This window comes from Citrus sinensis, chromosome 8 (genome assembly GCF_022201045.2).
Source record: "Citrus sinensis cultivar Valencia sweet orange chromosome 8, DVS_A1.0, whole genome shotgun sequence".
NCBI lineage: Eukaryota > Viridiplantae > Streptophyta > Magnoliopsida > Sapindales > Rutaceae > Citrus > Citrus sinensis.
In genome coordinates, this window is record NC_068563.1 from 16,713,291 (window position 1) to 16,733,698 (window position 20,408).

General features: G+C 34.9%; 1 pseudogene; it reads left to right on the forward strand.

Annotated features, from left to right (window-relative positions):
* Window positions 1-921: 921 nt before the first annotated feature.
* On the forward strand, window positions 922-19,353 carry LOC102624207 (transcription initiation factor TFIID subunit 1-like; annotated as a pseudogene).
* The last annotated feature ends 1,055 nt before the right edge of the window (window positions 19,354-20,408 follow it).

Here is a 20,408-nt window from a genome sequence, read left to right on the forward strand (position 1 = left end):
GCAGCCAAAAGCTGACGTTTACTGCCTCATCCTCACACCGAATTAAGGAGCCACCATCTTCACTAGCGATCCACCGTCCACGAGCGACGCGGCAGAGCCAGCAACCCAGCAGCAGTATAGCACCAAACAGGCGACGCAACAGCGACCCACACCCACCAGCACCACCCGTGCGACGTAGCTGTAGCCAATCAAACGCGCACAATGCAGCAGCAGCGATCTCAGCTCCAACTCCACCCGAAACCAGCAGCACCAGGAACTCACGCGAACCAACAGCAAACCATCACCAACTCCACCCCAAGTAAGCTTGGATTTTTTTTAATTATTGTAGAAATTCGGAGATCACTGAAGCCATTGTTGATGTTGTAATGAAGAGTAGTTTTGTGGAAGAATCGAGAGAGAGAGAGTGAAGAAGAAGAAGAACAAGAATGTTTCATTGTTGCCATAGAAAGTGGATAACGAAGAAGAACCATTGTGTTTCAGTTTCAACCACAAATTCTTTTAAAAATTATTAAAGGGTATTTAACATTTACCTAGTTTATGTATTTTATCACTTGTAATTTGCAGATTTTTATTTTATAGGCACTTTCTCTGTTTGTCATCAAAATTAAGCAAATTTTTCACTTATATGTACATTATTATTTTTTTTTTTTGAGATTTGGTGGATAATTGATATGTTGTTGGAAAAGTTTCCATCTATAAATGAAAGTGCCATATGTAGCTCTCACCCACTAAAAAAGAAATAAAAATAAAAATTTATTAAATTATTAAAAATCAAAGCCCGGCCCTCTTAAATTTGGACGGACTTTTAGAACGTTTGGGCCCCTTACCAATTACATGGGCTTGGGCTTGAAAAAACCCAGCTCAAACCTGCAATGCAATTTACCAACCTAGAAAATACCAATTATGGGGAGGACAGCGAAGCCTTACTAGTCTCATAAGTCGGTTCAGGAATCAAGCCGATTAATTAGAGTTTAGACGAGTTATCTCAGCCTGAAACTTCAAATCTCATGAGTGTGAGGCTTTTGTACTAGACCGCGGGAGATCGGGTTGGAGCTGTCTCCGTCGAAGCCACGAAATTTCTCAATGGTATGGCCAATAGGATTTGTTTTGTATCAGGTTGCAATTAACCCGATGCAAACGCGTATTTGTGACCGCCTTCCTCTAAAACCCGACCTCTCCATATCCGTTTCAGATGCGAAAACTTTATTAATTTATTCACATAATATTGATATAAAAATAATCTGTTAGTCCCCCATCTCCGCTTTTGTTGTCTCGCTCTCGCTCACTTTCTCTGTTCTCCTTGCCAATTCAAATCGAATCTTGTTCTAGTTCTTCTACATGAGCGTATTCATATTCTCGATTGCAATGATAAAATCTCTGTAACCTAAGAGGTTTGCTTTTACCTCTCATATAAATAAATAAATAAATATGTGTGTGCATATCTTATCTTTTTTGTGGCGATTACCTTTCCTTGTGAATTTAGCTTGTCTTCGCTTTGTTTCCTTTTGAAATTCAGTTATTCAAATGAAGTTATAGTAACCTCTTGTTGCAATTACTTAAGTAATTTTTTATTTTTCGTTCTAGCAATTTTTTAATTCTTTACAATGAATTTTTTGTCAGTATGAGCTTTGCCATTTTAGGGTTTATAATTTATAACTTACTGGTATTTTCCCTTAAATTTACTGCAAAGAAGAAAAAGTGCAGAACTTGGAATTTCTATTATGGGTCTTCTGAGTATTTGTTACCTGTTTCTGATTCAACTTTGATTGTTACTTCAGAGCTGTAACTAAAAAGATGGCTGGCTACGATTCGGGTAGTGCTTCTAAGGATGGCAGAGATGAAGGTTGGTTGCTTCATAGTCTAGTGAGTTCTTGATTTAATGTTATATTTACTTTCATTTCGGGGAAAAAAAAAGTGTATTATGTTGTACTGTACTTGAATAGTCTTCTATGAACTATTAATATACACATGAATTTGTAGTTGCATAATGAAAATAGAGGCGGAAAGACTAGGTTTGAGAGTATAAATTAAATTTGTAATGCATACTGTATGAACCATCAAAATGTTGTATTGATTACTCCTTTAATATGCAAAATATCGTCATTTGAAATATCTAAATGGCTCCTAAGTGAAATTATCTCGTTAGTACTGCATTTTAGAACTTTCATTTTATGAATTCATTTCCGTTTTTGCTGGGAGTGAGTGCTCAGAGTTTTTGTTCCTTTTTTTTGTTTTGAAAAAAGATTTTATGGTAAGAAGTGCTCAGAGTCTATCAATGGACATGTCCAGGATGCTTCATCAGAAAGTAGCTCACTTGTTTTTGGTTTCACTTCACCAATTTATTGCTGATTAGTTACAAATAGTCTCTAGTACGAATGACAACATAAAGGTTGGTCTCCAGTCTAATGAATGCTGTAATTATTATGTAACATGTGACAGACTGTTTCTTTTAGAAATGGTTTTACATGGAACCTTTTCACGATTGGTTGAGCATTTGCTTGTTGTCTATATGTACTGCATTTTTATTTTCTTTTGACACCTTAAAATGTGTTTGTACACGGCATGAAAATTTTTATTCTCAAATCTTGTTTGGTTGATTGATTTTCCAGATGATGCGGAAGAATATGAGGATGTTAGCGAAGGTAACAGGCTTTTGGGGTTTATGTTCGGGAATGTTGACAATGCTGGCGATCTCGATGTTGATTACCTTGATGAGGTGATAATCTGAACATGTTTCATGTATAAATTTGCATATAAATTAACTAATAATGATAATAGCTAGCTGCATGCCGACAAGTCTATGCATGACAGTCTTCAGTTGGATGTTTTTAGCTTTTCCTTGTGAATTGTGCATGTTATAAAGTTCATCCATGTCACAAATCTTTTGATTTTTTTTGAGGCATTTACTTTGGGAACCATGGTTGAATTCTACTCTTTTGATGCATCCACTTATTGGAAATAAGAAGGCTAGACCTGATAATTTTGATGCTCATTGGTGTCAGTTCTGCTATTATGTATTGATCTGTGGTACATATGCTGAAGAAAATAATGACGTATCATTATATCATGTTTTTGTATCCATTTGGTCTCTACAGAATGACATTTAATTTTGCTTTCGTATGGCCAAAAGGAGTTTACAATTTCTGTTTTTATAGATTTGGAATTTTCTTTCATTTTTTTTCTTGGGCCATCAGAGTTCGTCTCTAGAACTGTTGATCACATTAATGGTAGTGATGCAATTAATTTTCAGGACGCAAAGGAGCACCTTGCTGCAGTTGCTGACAAGTTGGGTCCGTCTCTCACGGATATAGACGTATGGAATTCTCAATCATGTTTTCAACTTTTTTGTTTTTAGTGTTTGGTTGGTGGAATCTTTAGTGTCTCTTCAATGGTATGATACTAATGAGGTTTTTCACCTTTTAGTTGTCAGTAAATTCACCACAACCGCCGGTAGATGCTATTGAACGAGGTGATGTTTGTTTCCCAGGAAAATCTCTCATGCAGTTTTTGGTTTTCTGTTAGTATCTTTGTTTCATCAACTTGTTTTCTTAATAATTATTTCCTTTGTTTAAAGACATTGTAGAAGCATTTAGCATTAATAGTAATGGAAAAGTCTTTGAATCATTAGCACAAACAGAATGGTCCATGCAAGACTTATTATTGTCCAATATCCAGTAGGGGGCCTTCTTTTGCTATTATTTTGGGATTTGGATATGTGTGAAGTGGTTTCAGTAAGTGGAATTACCCTCCAGTCAAATACAGCTTGGCCTTTGATACCCTTAATTCCACAATTAGTATAACCTATCATAATCAATTGTGATATTACCTTTGTATGGAGTTCTCTTTTGGGTGATTCGGCAAGAAAGAAATAGCCGTATCTTTTCAGGAGAAAAAGATGAAGATATTTAATGGTTATAGGACGGGATTCGATTCTTTTCTACTATTTGGGTGTCAACTTCCAAGGATTTTCAAGATTACACATTCTTTTTCATTCAGCTTGATTGGGATCCAGTTTTGAGTTAATTTTGTTAGTTTGGATTCTTATTCTGATGTCTTGGGTTTCAAGGGTTCCTTTTTGAAAATTTTGTATAGCTTTTGGTGTTCTACACTGCGGGGAAGATTTTAGTTAATGGACCTCTGGTTCACTTTTGTAATATTCATTATCTTCTTTGATGGTCTGTGTTTTGTCATTGATGAATTAAGAAGCTTTACCCTCTATATTGGTTCGTTCTTTATGCAGTTTCTGACTATAAATTTTTCCTTGGTACTTTTTACTACCGAGGTTATAATTTCTTTACCCTCTAGCAGACAGATGATTATTTTTTTCATCACAATCTAGTTAATGATCTTTTGTACTAGATTACAGCTTCAATACCTGATTTATTGTTAGGTGGACAGATGGGATTATTCCTATTTTAGATTTACTGAATGATGGATGGAACTTCAGTCCAATTCACGGTTTTAAATAGTTGTTCTTTCTGGTTAAGTTTTGTGATTAAATTTTTTTGGTTTTGTACTTCTAGATTATGACGAGAAGGCTGAAGATGCGGTAGATTATGAAGATATTGATGAGCAGTATAAGGGGCCAGAGATTCAAATTGCTAGCGAGGAGGACTACTTGTTACCAAAGAAGGAATACTTTGCTGCTGAAGTTTCTCTTGCTGCTTTGAAACCTACAGCTTTTCCATTTGATGATGAAAATTATGATGAGGACGAGGAGCTGGAAAAGGAACATGAGGAGGTGGATAAAGAAACTGAAGATACAACAACAACCTTATCAGGTTTACTTTACCTAATCTTAGATTTAAAACTACTAACCTTATATATACAGATATTTCAATGTGTGTGTGTGTACTTTTATTGTTATGATCATTGTAATTGTTTATTTCATGTGGACATTTGGTTTGGTTTGTCATCATGTATCCATGAAAATACGATTTATCTTTGCCCAGCTCTAACATCTGTTTGGTTGGAGTGTTTTCAGCATCAGATTGTCTAAACAGAAATTTTCATATCTATGTTCATTTTTCATCGACTGTTTGTATGAGTATGGGTTTTTTATTGTTCTGTAACTTCTTCACATGTAAGAAGAAACTTGCTTTGATTTGTTATGTTGTTGGATGGTGAGTACATAGTTTGAATGCGACTTAGCCTTTGCCATGTTTACTGACCCCAGCCTTTTTGTCTCTTACAAATTATGGTGAACTTACTTGAATGTTTATAGGTTATCTAATGAAGCAATCTTACCTAGTGATAGGAGAATTTTATCTGTGGAGACCAGAATGGTTTTATGCTTGTCATTTTTTGGAGACTGAGTTTCCTTCTTTCCTGAATGTATAGTAATTTATTCTTTGGATATCTAGTTATCATTGGTTCTTGACCATTTGATAACTTTTGACAATTGATTTTCTTTTCATAGTTTTATTTGGTGTTTGACTTTCTGTCTTATTTCCAGGGGAGCAGGCTGAGTGTGCTATAGCAGTTCCAGATGGGGAAAAATCCCCAGAGGGCAATCTACAAGTTGGCTCTTTGGGTGCTGAAGAAGATACGACAGCTGGGGTACAAGATTATGATGAGGTCAGTTGGTGGCTAGTAATTTTCTTATAATTTCTAGATATTGTCATTCCATTGCTCATACGATTTTTTTTTTCCAATTTCTTTTATCGTGTAAATGTCTTCTTGTATTAGAATGTCTAAAAAAGTGTTTTGATGAGTAACCCTTAGTTTCCACTTTTCACTCTAAAGACTATGAAAGAAAGTGGTGGAATTGTTGCAAATGAAATGCGATTACTCTGAATCAGTGGATTCAGGATGATATGCTTTTGCTTTTCAGGATTGTTTGATTCATATCTTAGATGAATATCCTGCATTCATGATATGGCATGATGTGGCATCGAGCTTGTAGGATATCCTATGGGAAAATTAATTACGTAACATATTTGCAATGAAAATTCTGAGGAAATATGCACTATTTGGTTAGAAGCAACAAATGTTTATTAGTAACACTGTTTTGGAAATGTGTAATTGTGGCAATAATTAAGTCCTGAGCTGCTTTGCGGAAACTACTCTTGTTGTATGTGTGTATTTTTGCTTCTTGGTCAAACTAGTTACCGACCATATGGGCAGGTGGTACAACCTGTAGTTTGTGGGTGCTTTTTTATGTTGGGCTTTTTTTGTAGGTGTTTTTTATGCACTTGTTATCAAACCATCAAAACTTGTGGGTTAATCAAATAAGTATACGAGTTCTTTGCCTACTCATATCTTTTGTCTCCTGCTGATCTACGTGTTGGGAAATCGTGTTGTCAAAACTTGCTCTTATCATATTCCTGTTGTCATATGTATAGAGATGGACATTTAATGAAATTAAATGAAGGTCTATTTGTTTTTCGTGAATAATGCAATTTCAAGAATGAATTTTACAAACTTCATGATTGGGCCCACTACATGATTTCCATTATATCACTCCATCTCACTGGATTGCATTTGGATACAAAGCCAAATAATGAGTCTTATTTTTCCTCGGAATGAATTACTCATATCAGTTGCTGCATGTTGCAAAGGTTGCTAGATATTATGGCCCTGTTCTGTACTGTTGTGCACAGTGCAGCAGTCCCAAGTGGGCCCTATATCTTATCAATTTATCTGAAATTATGAGTAATCAAAACCTGAACGTTTCCCCCCCCCCCCCCCCCCCCCCCCCCGCCCCAAAAAGAAAGAAGAAATTGGCTGAAACCAGTTCATTTGATCCGCATACTTCCCACTAGCAGAGTTCCATCTACACATATGTAGGATAAGTGATAGACATAAACCTCACCTCACGGTTTATATAGATGTCAATTATAAACATTGAATAGTGTACTTCATTTGTACTATTATTTGTATGTTTCATTATCTTGTGTGTGAAATGAAAGAATTAGTCTCTTAGCCCTCAAAAAAAAAAAAAGAAAAGAAAGAAAGAAAGAAATGATTAGTCTTTTTGAAATAAACTGAAAAAGGTTGACTGTGATTTCATCATTCATCCATAAGCAAGAGGTGGTGTGATTCTGCACTTTTAATAGTTGATGCCGAAGATATAGTGGGTAAAGATATTTTGTTGTCCTGTGTGGATCGGTTTGTGTCAAGCTACCTATTTCTTGGACGTGCAGCATCTGTCTTTCTTTTATTCCATTTAAGTTTATCGATATAATTATGTCTGTCATCTCGCAAATGCAAAACCCAATCTTGCTGACATGTTTGTTTAATACCATTAAAAACCAATTTTTTTAGTCTGTTAACATAAAAGCCAACAGGAGCTTGCTGATATTCTGAAAGGGCCATTAGACGGACAAGTTTCGACTCCACTTCCAGTTTTATGTGTGGAAGAAGGAAAGGTGATCTTAAGGTTCTCCGAAATTTTTGGTATTCATGAGCCCTTGAAGAAGGGGAAGAAAAGAGATCAAAGGAATTTCACTCCTAAAGGTAGGTGGTTTTGTTTTTAGTGCTTCCAATTTTCTTGAATTCTGGGAGCTATTCTTCGTAAACTTACATTCACGGTTTTTACTTTGTTCTTGTTTTAATTATCTGGATCCTCCGTTCCACCCTTTATTTCCAGATAAATACAACACCATGGACGTTTCAAGTCTTGTTGAAGAGGATGAAGAGGTGTATCTAAAGGGCTCTGGTCTAGGTTTTCCATTATTTAAACAGGCCAATATTTTTCAGCATGATATCTCCTCACTTAATGATGATGACTTGGAATTAGTAAAGTTTGGTGTCGAGCAAGATGCTGCCACTATATCGGAACAGCGTGATGAGCAATGGAAGGACTCTTGTATTTGTTCAGAGCCAATGAAAGAGGAGTCAAATGTAAATCTTTCTGTAGGATGGAAGTCAATGTCGAGTCCGAACGTTTTCCCTCTTGATCAGCATGATTGGGAAGAAAACATCCTCTGGGACAATTCTCCTGCAGCGAGTGACAATTCTAGAGAGAGTCATAAAATCGCTGGAGCCGACGTAGAATCTGCTTTAATGAGGGGCATTGAACTTGATACTGCACAAAATAATCTTCATGAGAGATCTATGAGCCCAAATGAGAAGGATTGTATTGTTAATATGCAAAATTCTCCTGTTTTGTCGGAGACCTTTGGTTCTAAAAGTTCTTCAGATAATACAAGTCATCTGTTCACAGAAAGCAGATACCATCCTCAGCTTTTGAGGTTAGAATCTCAGCTGGATCTGGATAATCATAATCATGCAAATGGTATAAAAGAGAATGTTTCAATGAAGCTCTGCCAAAGCGATGCTGTAAAACGCCTTAGCAAACATTCATTGCAGAACAGAGATATGATGGAAGGATCTTGGTTAGACAATATTATATGGGAGCCAGTGGATGCTGTAGGAAAGCCTAAGCTGATTCTTGATCTTCAAGATGAGCAGATACTCTTTGAAATTCTGGATAACAAGCATGTTGAACATCCCCTGCTTCATGCAGGGGCTATGATCATAACTTGATCTGCAAAGCCAAGTGGTGGGGATTTTACTGAGCCGCCGGGTCAAAAATATGAGTCTGACTGGAAATTCAATATTGCTAATGACAAGTTCTATATGAATGGGAAAATATCCCAGCACCTGCAATCAAATTCTAACAAACGAACTGCTCATGGTATCAGAGCTCATCATTTTGCACCTGCACTTAAGCTTCAGACAATGGAACTGAAGTTAAGCAAGTAAGGATCCATTCCATGTTGTCTGCAGTGTTTCTCTTCTTTTTTTTTTTTTTTTTTTTTTTTTTGAGAAGGAAAGTTAAGCATTCTAATAACTATGTTGTCTGCACTGTCACTTGTAAGTTTTTCAGATCTCTGTTAGTAATTCTGTTTGTGCCATGTACATCGTTTCTTAAGAATGTCTAAGGGTGTGTTTGGTATTGTTTTCCAATTGATGTTTTTTATATTTGTTTAGAGAAGAAAAATTGTGTTTTTGATGCGATACTTTTAAAAATAAAAACGTGTTTGGTAACTTATTTTAAAAATAGCATATGAAAATGAAAACAATGAAAAGATGTTTGGTTGTTTGTCTGAAAAAGTTGGAACAGTGAGAGAGGGTAAAGGATTACTCATTATTTAATGATTTTTTTATAGTTGATTTTTTTTTTTGGGGTGAGTTAATTGTCATAAAGTGTCATTTTTTTAAATTGTCTTTTATTACTTTAGTAGATAAATATGAAAGTTTCTATATAATATCATAATGTAATATAATAAATATATTATGTCACTAAAAATTTATTTAGTTAGATAATTATATTTTTTGTGCATTACTTTTTAAGTTTTTACAAATATTCCAAAAAAGTTAATTTTGTATTTTTTAAAATAGTAATGTATTTTTTATTGTGTTGTATTTATAACATAATAATATTTAAGATAATATGAATCAATTTATAATTATATTCACATTTGTTCATATTCTTATATATTATAATAATGGAAATAAGACATCTTTATTGTAGGACCCACAAAATTTATTGCAATGATCATACAAAGTCAAATTGGTGTGACCCTTGGCAGAGAACAAAAATTTGAGAATGCCAATATGTCGTTTTCTGATTTCCTTCACAAACTCTAAGAATGGAAATGATTCATTTCATTTCTTGTTACTGTAGTATTTTCCTAAAAAACGAGCCCACTAAACAAGTTTTATCCATTTACCAATTTATTTTATTTTATTTATTTATTTTAATTCATTTGAGAGTATTGTTAAACCACTCTGAAAGAATGAAAAGAAGCTTCAAAATTTGTTTCCTGTCATTTGCTCTCTCTCTTTGTCTCCTCAAAAGTCGCTAATATCAATTTATTTTATTTTATTTATTTATTTTAATTCATTAGAGAGTATTGTTAAACCACACTGAAAGAATGAACAGAGGCTTCCAAAATTGTGTCCTGTCATTTGCTCTCTCCCCGCAAATGTCCCTTATATGGAAGCAAGATCCAAGTGCTAATATATCACCTTTAACTAAGAATTGGGCTTCTGCTTGATTTCAGTCTGTATTCTATAACGATTTCTTCAATTTATTGAGAATACAGAATTCGAGAGTTAATGGCTAGTGATTGATGCAAAATTAACCAGGTTTCCTAAACCTGTAGACAGGCACCTACTGTTAGTAATATTTTTTTTTTCTTTTATATCTGTTCTGTATGATTTCCCAAGTTGCTTATGCAACTGAATCACTTCGTTACCGCATTTCATCTTATGCAATTGTTTTTTACCCACTGTTTTCAGTAAAGATATAGCTAATTTTCACCGGCCCAAAAGCTCTATGGTATCCACATGACAGTGAGATGGCTGTCAAAGAACAAGGAAAGCTGCCAACACAAGGACCCATGAAAGTTATAGTAAAGAGCTTAGGGGGCAAAGGAAGTAAACTGCATGTGGACACTGAGGAAACAGTCTATTCCATCAAAGCAAAGGCTTCGAAGAAGCTAGGTTGTCATTTTTCTTTGACTGACATTTATCACTCTATATGTGTAGTTCTTATCAATAAATGTTTGGTGTCATTGATGATTTTAAGGTTTAAGACTTCAGAATTTGTTAAGAAGGATAACATCTTAATTTGTTCTTTTGTTCTTGTAGATTTCAAGCCTGCAGAATCTGTTAAACTATTTTACTTGGGGAAGGAGCTTGAAGACCATAAATCTCTTGCTGACCAAAATGTTCGCCCAAATTCCCTGATTCATCTTATACGCGCAAAAATACATTTTTTGCCAAGGGCACAAAGCTTCCTGGGGAGAATAAATCTTTACGCCCTCCCGGTGCATTTAAGAAGAAATCAGATCTTTCTGTGAAAGATGGTCATGTATTTCTAATGGAGTAAGTACTTTTCTCTTTTCTCTGTTTATATCCCATTTTATTGTCTTTCATTATATTCACTTGGACTTTTATTGTGTGTCATGCATAGAAGATCACTGCACAGATGGATTGATATTATCGGATGGTCATACTAACAGAATTTATGTGGACTTCAAATATGTTCTGAAATTGAAATCTATTCTAATCAAATCAACGAGAATAAAAGTATACATTTTTTGTAGTCAGTAAAACTTAGGAGCAAAGTTCCTTAATTGGGAGAGCATTGCAGTCAAGCCTTGGTGGATAGGTTTTTGCTGTAGTAGTTGCTATGAGAGGCACATGAAGTGAGTCCATCACCATCAGAGATTTCTTTATAAATAAACGTAGTTCGTTAAGCATGTATGATAATAATTGGCACTACTTAACTGCTGATATTTCTAAACTTGGATGACTTGTTAATTAGAAAATATAAATGCCGTTAACTGAGTTTTTGAACAAGAAATGTCATTAATTGAGTTTTGGAATAATTAATGAGCCATTTTGCTTTTACTATCTTTGTCTGAAGACTTAACAGCACAGTTCCTTAATCTTACTTCTCTTTTCTTTTTGCTATTATTATTTATTTATGTCAAATGCTTAATGCTGTGCTAGATCAATTAAAATAGAAATTAAATAGATTATTATTTTATTTTATGTGCTTTTAGTGTACTGCTGGTTCGCTATGAATACCTGCTAGTATTCATATTTTTCATCATAGTGTGTAAATAAAAAAAAAAGTAAGTTGGGAAGTAAATATTCGAAGTATTGCTAGGATTGATGATGTGATACCACCAACAAACCAACAAGCTTTGCTTTTGCCTTGGGTTCTGAATGGTAATAAATTTCATTTGTATATAAATAAAGAAAGTTTGAGAATAAAGAAAGTTTGAGATTACCATTACTCTTTATTTTGGCAGGTATTGTGAGGAAAGACCTCTGCTGTTGAGCAATGTTGGAATGGGTGCAAACCTATGTACTTATTATCAAAAGTCTTCCCCAGGGGATCAAGCCGGCGCTCTGCTGTGTGGTGGAAACAACTGCCTGGGGAATGTCCTGACACTAGAGCCTGGTGATAAGTCCCCTTTCCTCGGAGACATAAAAGCTGGTTGCAGTCAGTCCTCTCTTGAAACAAACATGTATGGGGCTCCTGTTTTTCCCCATAAGGTGGCAACAACTGATTTTTTGTTGGTCCGATCTGCAAAGGGAAAAATTTCCATTAGACGGATTGATAAGGTTGCTGTTGTTGGGCAACAGGTTAGTTATTGCACTGGTCCATCCCTGTATTGCTAAGTCCCATGAAATTTTATAAAGATAGCGAGGATTTTTTAGTCACTGCTAGAGTGCTAGTAATTTAGTTTGCAGGATGAGACAAATTTAAATAAGGGGAACGTGCATCTATTTCTGAGTTAACTTGAGCACATCAAGTAAAAGATTAATTACAAAGTTGAAGATATTTTGAATACCGCAAATAAATGGATATAGCATAAAAGTAGGCAGTAAATATTAAAGTGGGAGTGGACAGAACTGAGATTGGTTTATGTTTCTGCAGCTGCATCATTTTGAATATTAACTAATTTGGGTAAACTTGCCAATTAGAGTCCTTAAGATTTACTTTTGATCCATTGATTTCCTTCTGTTCCTCTTATTCATTTCATGCTCTTAATTGTGTTTAAGTTAGGTACTATGCACGACTTTCTCTCATTGGGAAAGCATCAATTTATTTAACTATACTGGCAAGCATCCAGTTATAATGGCTCCTTGTAATGTTTTCTTAGTGTTTGGTTAAATAGTGGGATAGTGTGAAATTTGATGAAATTTGGAGATTTATAGCATGAAAGATTTCCTTCTTTTGAAGCAGGGGGGAAAAATGCATGGGAGGTATTGAATCTTGTTGTATATTTCATTATAGACCTGTTTGTTGAGAAAATATTTCTGCTTTGTGCTGGAGCTATTTGCCAATCTTTAATTATTCAATTCTGGGTGTGGTATCCCATTCAGTTTCACTGGGGCTGTTCAACCCTTTTTTTTTTGGGGGGGAGGGGGGTAATTATTTACTTTATCATTCATATTATGGATGGTTTTTGGGGCATTACACTCAACAAACACCACTTCCTGTTTTTCCTTTTCTCTTTTGCATTTATATTTTTGTATTGTTTACTCTATATTCTCCATCTATTTAAGTTCAGGACAGGGAAAACATTGAGCGTTTGGAAATAACTGGTGTTGGTGATCCATCCGGTCGGGGCCTAGGATTTAGTTATGTCCGTGCTGCTCCTAAAGCTTCAGTGTCAAGTGCAATGGTGAAGAAAAAAGTAGCTGCTAATCGAGGAGGTTCCACTGTTACTGGAACAGATGCTGATCTTCGTAGACTGAGCATGGAGGCTGCAAGAGAGGTGACAAATTGGGATTTTAATAGCTCCATTAATCTCTGTTTTTGAGCTTAAGATGCTTAAGATGAAGCACATCTTTTAACTTAGAAACAATTATCGGCATTTTACTTGACAGTCGATTAGTTTCTTGAACTTTTCTTGTCCAAATATTAGCAGGAAAATTATATGATATTTGGAGGTATAGTGTGGATACCAGCAAAAATTATATGATATTTGGGGTCATCTGTTGCCCTCTTGGCCTGGCCTCAAGAAACAAGAGGCTGCATGCCTTAGAATTTCATTTGGTTGGAATTGATTAAATTTTGTAGATAATCTATAGGATATCTGAGGACTTAATCAATGACCTCTCTTAAGTTATATTGAGCTGATCAATCAGATGGAGTGTCAGAAGTTGGGATTGCATAGGATTGGTAAAATCATGTCAACGTAACCTCTTGACTTTGTTTCTTTTGAGGAACTATTAATCCCAAAACCTAAGTTGATAGGTGAGGGAACAATAATGGTAGTTCTGTCTCTAATAAATCCCGTAATCGTGTAGGAAAGTGACAGGTATTTTTCTTATGTCAGAGCACTAACTAAAACTAATGAAATTGGGGACTTCTGAAGATTGAAACAAAGATCTCTTCATCCTTTACGGGTTGTATGTTTATCTGAAGTCCGAATTCAATTTATTGCAGTCATTTAGGTTTTTTATTTTTATCTTTTTTACTTCTTTTCTACAGCTTATGATGTGAGTTTGAATGAAAAAAGTGAAATTTTCTACTTTTATCTGAATGGGTCCACAATTTTCTGTCCCCTGCCCCCAAAAAAAAAATCATCATTGTTTTCACTTATTTCCTACTGTAGGAAACTTAATCCCGTGTTTTCTAATAAATAACCTAAAATTTATAACTCTATATATTTAGAACAATGTAATAGCATTATCGTTTTTTATCACTAGGTTCTTCTTAAGTTCAATGTGCCTGAGGAAATGATTGCAAAGCAGACAAGATGGCATCGTATTGCTATGATACGCAAGCTTTCAAGTGAGCAAGCAGCATCAGCTGTCCAGGTTGATCCAACAACTATTAGCAAGTATGCACGTGGCCAGCGAATGCCATTTCTTCAGCTGCAACAGCAGACCAGAGGAAAGTGTTAGGAGATTTGGGATAGACAAGTTCAGTCTCTTTCAGCTGCTGATGACGATGAAATTGGAAGTGACTCTGAGCACAGTGATCTGGATTCATTTGCTGGAGATCTAGAAAATTTGCTTGATGCTGAGGAATTTGAAGAGGAAGAGAGTAATTATGATACAAAGCATGACAAAGTGGAAGGTGTTAAGGGTCTTAAAATGAGAAGGTGTCCTATCCAAGTACAGGCAGAAGAGGAAATTGAAGATGACGCAGCTGAAGTGGCTGAATTATGCAGGCTACTCATGGATGGTATGGATTATTTGTTTTCTAACTGCTTATTTTAATTTTCTCTGAAGAATTAAATGTAAGCATTTGTCGGTTATACTGTAGACTCATTACAGATTAGGGATGTTTGTTTTGTTTTGTTTTTAATATTATTTTTTGAAGTATGTATATGGATAGATCTTAAATAGGTTGATGTCAGTAATCTTTTTGTTGTGCAATTCCAAAATCTTCTTTATATGTTAGGATTGTTGGAGAAATCTTAGTAGTCGGAAAATATCAACATATTATGCTTACTGATAATTCTTCCATTGTCTATTAATTCATGATAAATAATCTATATCGGTTTTAAAATGTAAAAAGATTACCAGTTTATACCTGATTATTTGATACATACTCTATATATAAAGTAACATAAGATTGCAGTTTTTGAGCATTAGCTGTATTTATACATCTGCTAACCAATAACATATGACAAATGCAGTCCTCTTATGAAATGGATTTTTCTAGTTTTGGATTTTTCTAGTTTTTGATGGCCCACAGTTAATACAGATGATGAAATTTGTGGAGCTTATGGATTCTTTCAAAAAATTTGGACTGTCTGTTTAACTGTGCTAAGCAAAGCTCCTCGAATGGAATTGAAACCGTTGCCTTAGTGGACAATTATGTGATTATTGTATATCTCTGTTTTGTTCGTTGTATTCCAAAATGATATATTAACACTTAATGATGTGGCCAACCATACCATGTTTTGCAGATGATGAGGCCAAGCTGAAGAAAAAGAAAAAGAAAACAAAAGCTCCAGTGGAAGGAGGATTATCTCTTGCCCAATCAATTTCTGGTCTTGAGATCGTTGAACGGCTTAAGAAGGCAAATAAGCCAGCTAAGCATATTGCAATTACAGTCCAACCAAATGGATCCCACGCTGCAAATGAGCAGATTAAAGATCCAAAGGAGGTAAGTGGCTTTAGGTTGTCAGTTTCTCTTTGATTTGAAGATGCTATTGACTCTATTATGTGTGGTAACAGGAGGAGAGTCTAATTGCTAAAAGAAACCTGTCTGGAACGGTGCAAGCAATGAAAAAGAATGGTATATCGCCAGTGGGCAAAAAAGTCAAGATAGTGGTAGATATCGCCATATGTATCATTTTCTCTTATTTCATTTGGTAGATTATCCTTTATATTAAGAATTGTGAAATCCCCAATCGTTCACTGAATAATTGTTTGAAAAAGTGACTGTTGAGAGGATCTGGCTGGTGATACAAGAAATATATATGCAAGATCAAAGATGACTCGATAATTAGTTCGGAAGTGTGATTGTTGGGAGGATCCTTTCTAGCAATAACAAAAATGAGTATAGAAGCAAGTTTTAATTTTTGCATCATATCATTATTCTAGTTGGTTCCTCCCTGTTGTTCACAACCATAGGGCATATAGATTTATTTCTGGATTTCCGTATTGTCGTAATCATGCTTTAGTACATCCAGTGTAAATCCTTATGGACAGCTATTATATATGATAGTATTCTGAATTGATGGCTAATTATATGACTTGAAATTTAGAGATCACATCCCATGATCTACTGATTATCGACAAGTGTCAGATGAAATATTTTTTCTTGGCCAGTGAATCAGAAGTCATGTGGTGGCATTGGGATTCTTCAAATCACACTATCACCGTGGAACATTTTCCCCTTGATTCTAGGATCTGTGGATATCTGAAAAATTGACTGTAAAAGGAATGTGTCGATATTAGAATTCCATTGCTGTTTAGATAAGACCAATCTCACTCTTGCAAACAAACACGCATACATTATAACTTCACATGGCAGATTGTTAGTAGATGGTGTAAGAACTGCATCGTTAAGAGATTTTTAGGAATTTTTTTTTTTTCCCCCTCTCTCAATCATATTTGTACTGTCCAGTCATGCCTTGATCTGATGGAGAAGAATGAGCAGACTCTACTATTTTTGCTTCTTAAATTTTAATATATAATATGCTCCCTATTTAAAGGAAATATTTTGAATGCATACTCTGATTAATTGATTAATAAGGTCATATCTTTACATTTGTTACTAAAACTAAGTTCAGTTGAATTTTGTGCATCTTAATATTATCTATGAATTTTTTGGTTATCGTGTCCTTTATTTGTATAAATGTATGAAGTACTTTTTTACTTTAATATTCACCTTGTTTTCTCTAGCTACTAATAATTTCAGAGGCAGTGTACCATGGATCTGCAGTGTTGCTTTCCCCATATAGCCTGTGCTTTGATATATATATATCTATAGAGAGAGAGAGAGAGAGAGACACGCGCACGCACACATACATGCTTCCTGTGAAGATTATCATAACATATGATTTTTTTGGTTTTAAACCAGATGTTCAAGGAGAAAAAGTCATCAAGGGGGACTTTTGTTTGTGGAGCTTGTGGTCAGGTGCGGAATATTCGAAGTTAACATAGCTTCTGTGTGTTATTTAAGGATATATTTTTACAGTGATTTTTTTCCTTATTGACCAGCATGGACACATGAGGACCAACAAAAACTGCCCCAGATATAGAGCAGAGCCAGAAACGCAGCTTGAAACTGCAGATATGGATAAATCCTGGGGAAATCTAACTCTCTGGACCCTTCAAGTCAGTCCCAGCTGAAAAGTCTGAAGAAAAAGAAGCTCATATCTAAAAGTGCAACAAAAATTGCTTTGATCGAAGCTCCTGAAGGAGAAAAATCCAGTTTGAAGACGAAAGTGGTTCCAGTAAAATTCAAGTGCAGCTCAGCTGATAAGCTTCCTGATAAATTTCCTGTTGCATCTACACAAAGTTCCGACCAACTGAGTACTTCTGATGTTGTTGAAACTGCGAATAAGTCCGTTGGTAAGGTTAATAGAATAGTAATTTCTAACAAGCCAAGACCTGAAGAAACACAGGTAGAGTCTCATAAACCCTCTATTGTAATACGGCCTCCAGTAGATACAGTAGATAAAAGCCAAGCTGAATCTCATAAGCCCTCTATTATTATAAGACCCCCAGCAAATACAGATAGAGAACAAGTTGAATCTCATAAGCCCTCCATTCTTATTAGGCCCGTAACAACTACAGATAGAGAACTAGTTGAATCTCATAAACCCTCTATTGTCATACGTCCACCTGCTGATAAAGAGAGAGAGCCACCTCAAAAGAAAATCATAATCAAACGGCCGAAAGATATTATTGATCTGGACAGGGTTAGTCAGGATGGGTCCCCACATGAGTATAGAAAAACTTAGAAAATAGTTGAATTGTCAAGTTTCGAGAAGCGCGAAAAGCAGATCCCTTTATTGACTAATGATTCAGCAAAAAGGAAAGTGAGAGATGAGAGGAATTGGTGGGAAGAGGAAGAGAAGAGAAGAAATGCTGAGAGGATCAAAGAAGAAAGGGCAAGGAGGATTTATGAGGAAGAAAGGAGGTTTGTGGAAGAGCGGGAAAGGTTTGCTGAACTTAGGAGGTATGAAGAATCCATCAGAAAAGCGAGAGAGGAAGAACTCCTCCAAAAAGCAAAGAAGAAGAAAAAACCTGAAATAGGAGATGATTATTTAGAGGACTACAGGGCTAAAAGAAATGATAGAAGGATGCTAGAAAGAGATCGAGGTGCAAAGAGGAAACCTGGCGCAGAGTTGGGAAAGCACAGTGCAGATTATGGACCTCCGACAAAGCGACGCAGAGGGGGAAAGGTATGCACTATGTTATCTCCATCCTTGATTTTGTTACATGTGCTTTCATATTGAGCACATTCTTATTTTTCAACCATTGATAATATCTCTATATCTACTTAATAAAGTAAATTGGACTAAGATTGAAAACTTACTATTAGGTTTGTATGGGGTTGGTTGATAATCGAATTAAAGGTTCCTGGGTAGTTCCTTTTATGTTGAAAAGGGGAATAAGTTTGAAGAGCTATATTGATTGTTATGTCTAATTGTTGAGTTGGGTTTGTTGCATTTCTCTCCTTTAAGTGTTATATCAATTAAGGACTAGGACTTGTTTTGTTCGAATTTCCTAATCAATTATCCTACAGGTTGGTCTGTCAAACATATTAGAGCGCATTGTAGAGACCCTCCGAGAAAATACTGAGTTGTCATATCTCTACCTTAAACCAGTGGCCAAGAAAGAAGCTCCTGATTACCTGGATATCATAGAGCGCCCCATGGATTTGTCCACAATCAGGGGTAAGGTGAGGCGGATGGAGTACAAGGACCGAGAGGATTTTAGACACGATGTATGGCAAATTGCCTTTAATGCCCATAAGTACAACGATGGACGCCATCCCGCTATTCCTCCCCTTGCAGATCAGCTTCTGGAACTTTGTGACTACTTAATAGATGAGTATCATGAGAGCTTATCAGCGGCTGAAGCTGGTATTCAATCTCGGAATACCTAGGTAAACACTTTTGTCAGATTACCGTTGTTTATTAGCCTGAGAATGCCAGAATACTAGATTTTTTTTTTTTTTCTTTAAAGGGAAAGGAAAAGCGCATGTTGGAGTTTCCAGGTTCTGTAAATTCAGTGGGGATATGTCCTTGGTAAAAAAATTGGAAAGATTTGTTGGTTGTGTAATCCCCTTTTTGTATCCATAATTGTGATTCCTGGTAGCTTTACAGAAGCAATGGTAGGAAGCCGTTATTGTTGTATATTTTATATTAATAGATTACAAAAAATATTCGGTTGGAATATGAATCTTGGTTTTAATCTTGCTAGAACATTTTAAAACGGCATGGATTTTTCAATTTGTTCATTTCAGTATAAAACTTTTCTAATACGTAAATGAGCAGTTCAGTCTTAAAAAATACTAAAGATTTCAAATAAAAAAATTAAAAACTTTCTTTGTAATTATGATTATTATTTTTGTATTGATGAGTTTCTTTTTGTTTCTGAATAATCATGAATTTATTATTTATGTCTGGGTAAATATGGCACCTTAATTATCTTTTAAAAATATGAAAATTTTATATTACCTCAAATGTCATTATTTCTTCATTAATTTTAATAGCCGAAAGAGTAAAATTGTATCTATATATTTTCTTGACGATCAATTAACTAATTAAAAGTCAAGACTTTACCATTTGATAGCTTAATTTCCACCGCACTTAATATATTTCAACAGTGACCTAACTTTTTTTTCCTTTTTTAGTTACGATGAATACGAATAGGATTTTGATGGTGTTAGATTATGATTTGGATTGTTGAAGAGAAAAAGGAAAATATTAATAAAAGGGATTTTTATTAAAAATTAAAAAAAAAGTAAAATCAAAATTTATAACAAATGTCATATTTAATTAAAAAATTCAAAACACAATCATTTTCATTTTTTTTTTCACTCTCATCAATCTCACAGCGATGAACAATACAAGAATAATCATCCTCAATTTTGTCGTCTAATTTGAAAATACATCAAACCACAGAGAAGGAAAGAAAAAAATTACTCTTTTTAATATCACAAAACTATCAGTTAGTATATTTCGTTAGGGTTAAGGGCATTTGCATACTTTACTAAATTATTATCAGTCAACTAAAAAAAAAATTGTATTTAGGGGGTTAATCAAGATTTTCATATTTTTAAGGAGTAAATTGAAATATGATGCTTTAAGTGAAGGTGAATTGAAGTTTACTATGTTCTGTAACAGTTGAGTTTACATCTTAAGTTAATATAGCTATTACTTTTTTTTTTTTTAAAGTTAAGGGGAGTGGGCAAGCTCAAATATATTTTTTTACCCTCTTTACCACCCCTAAGA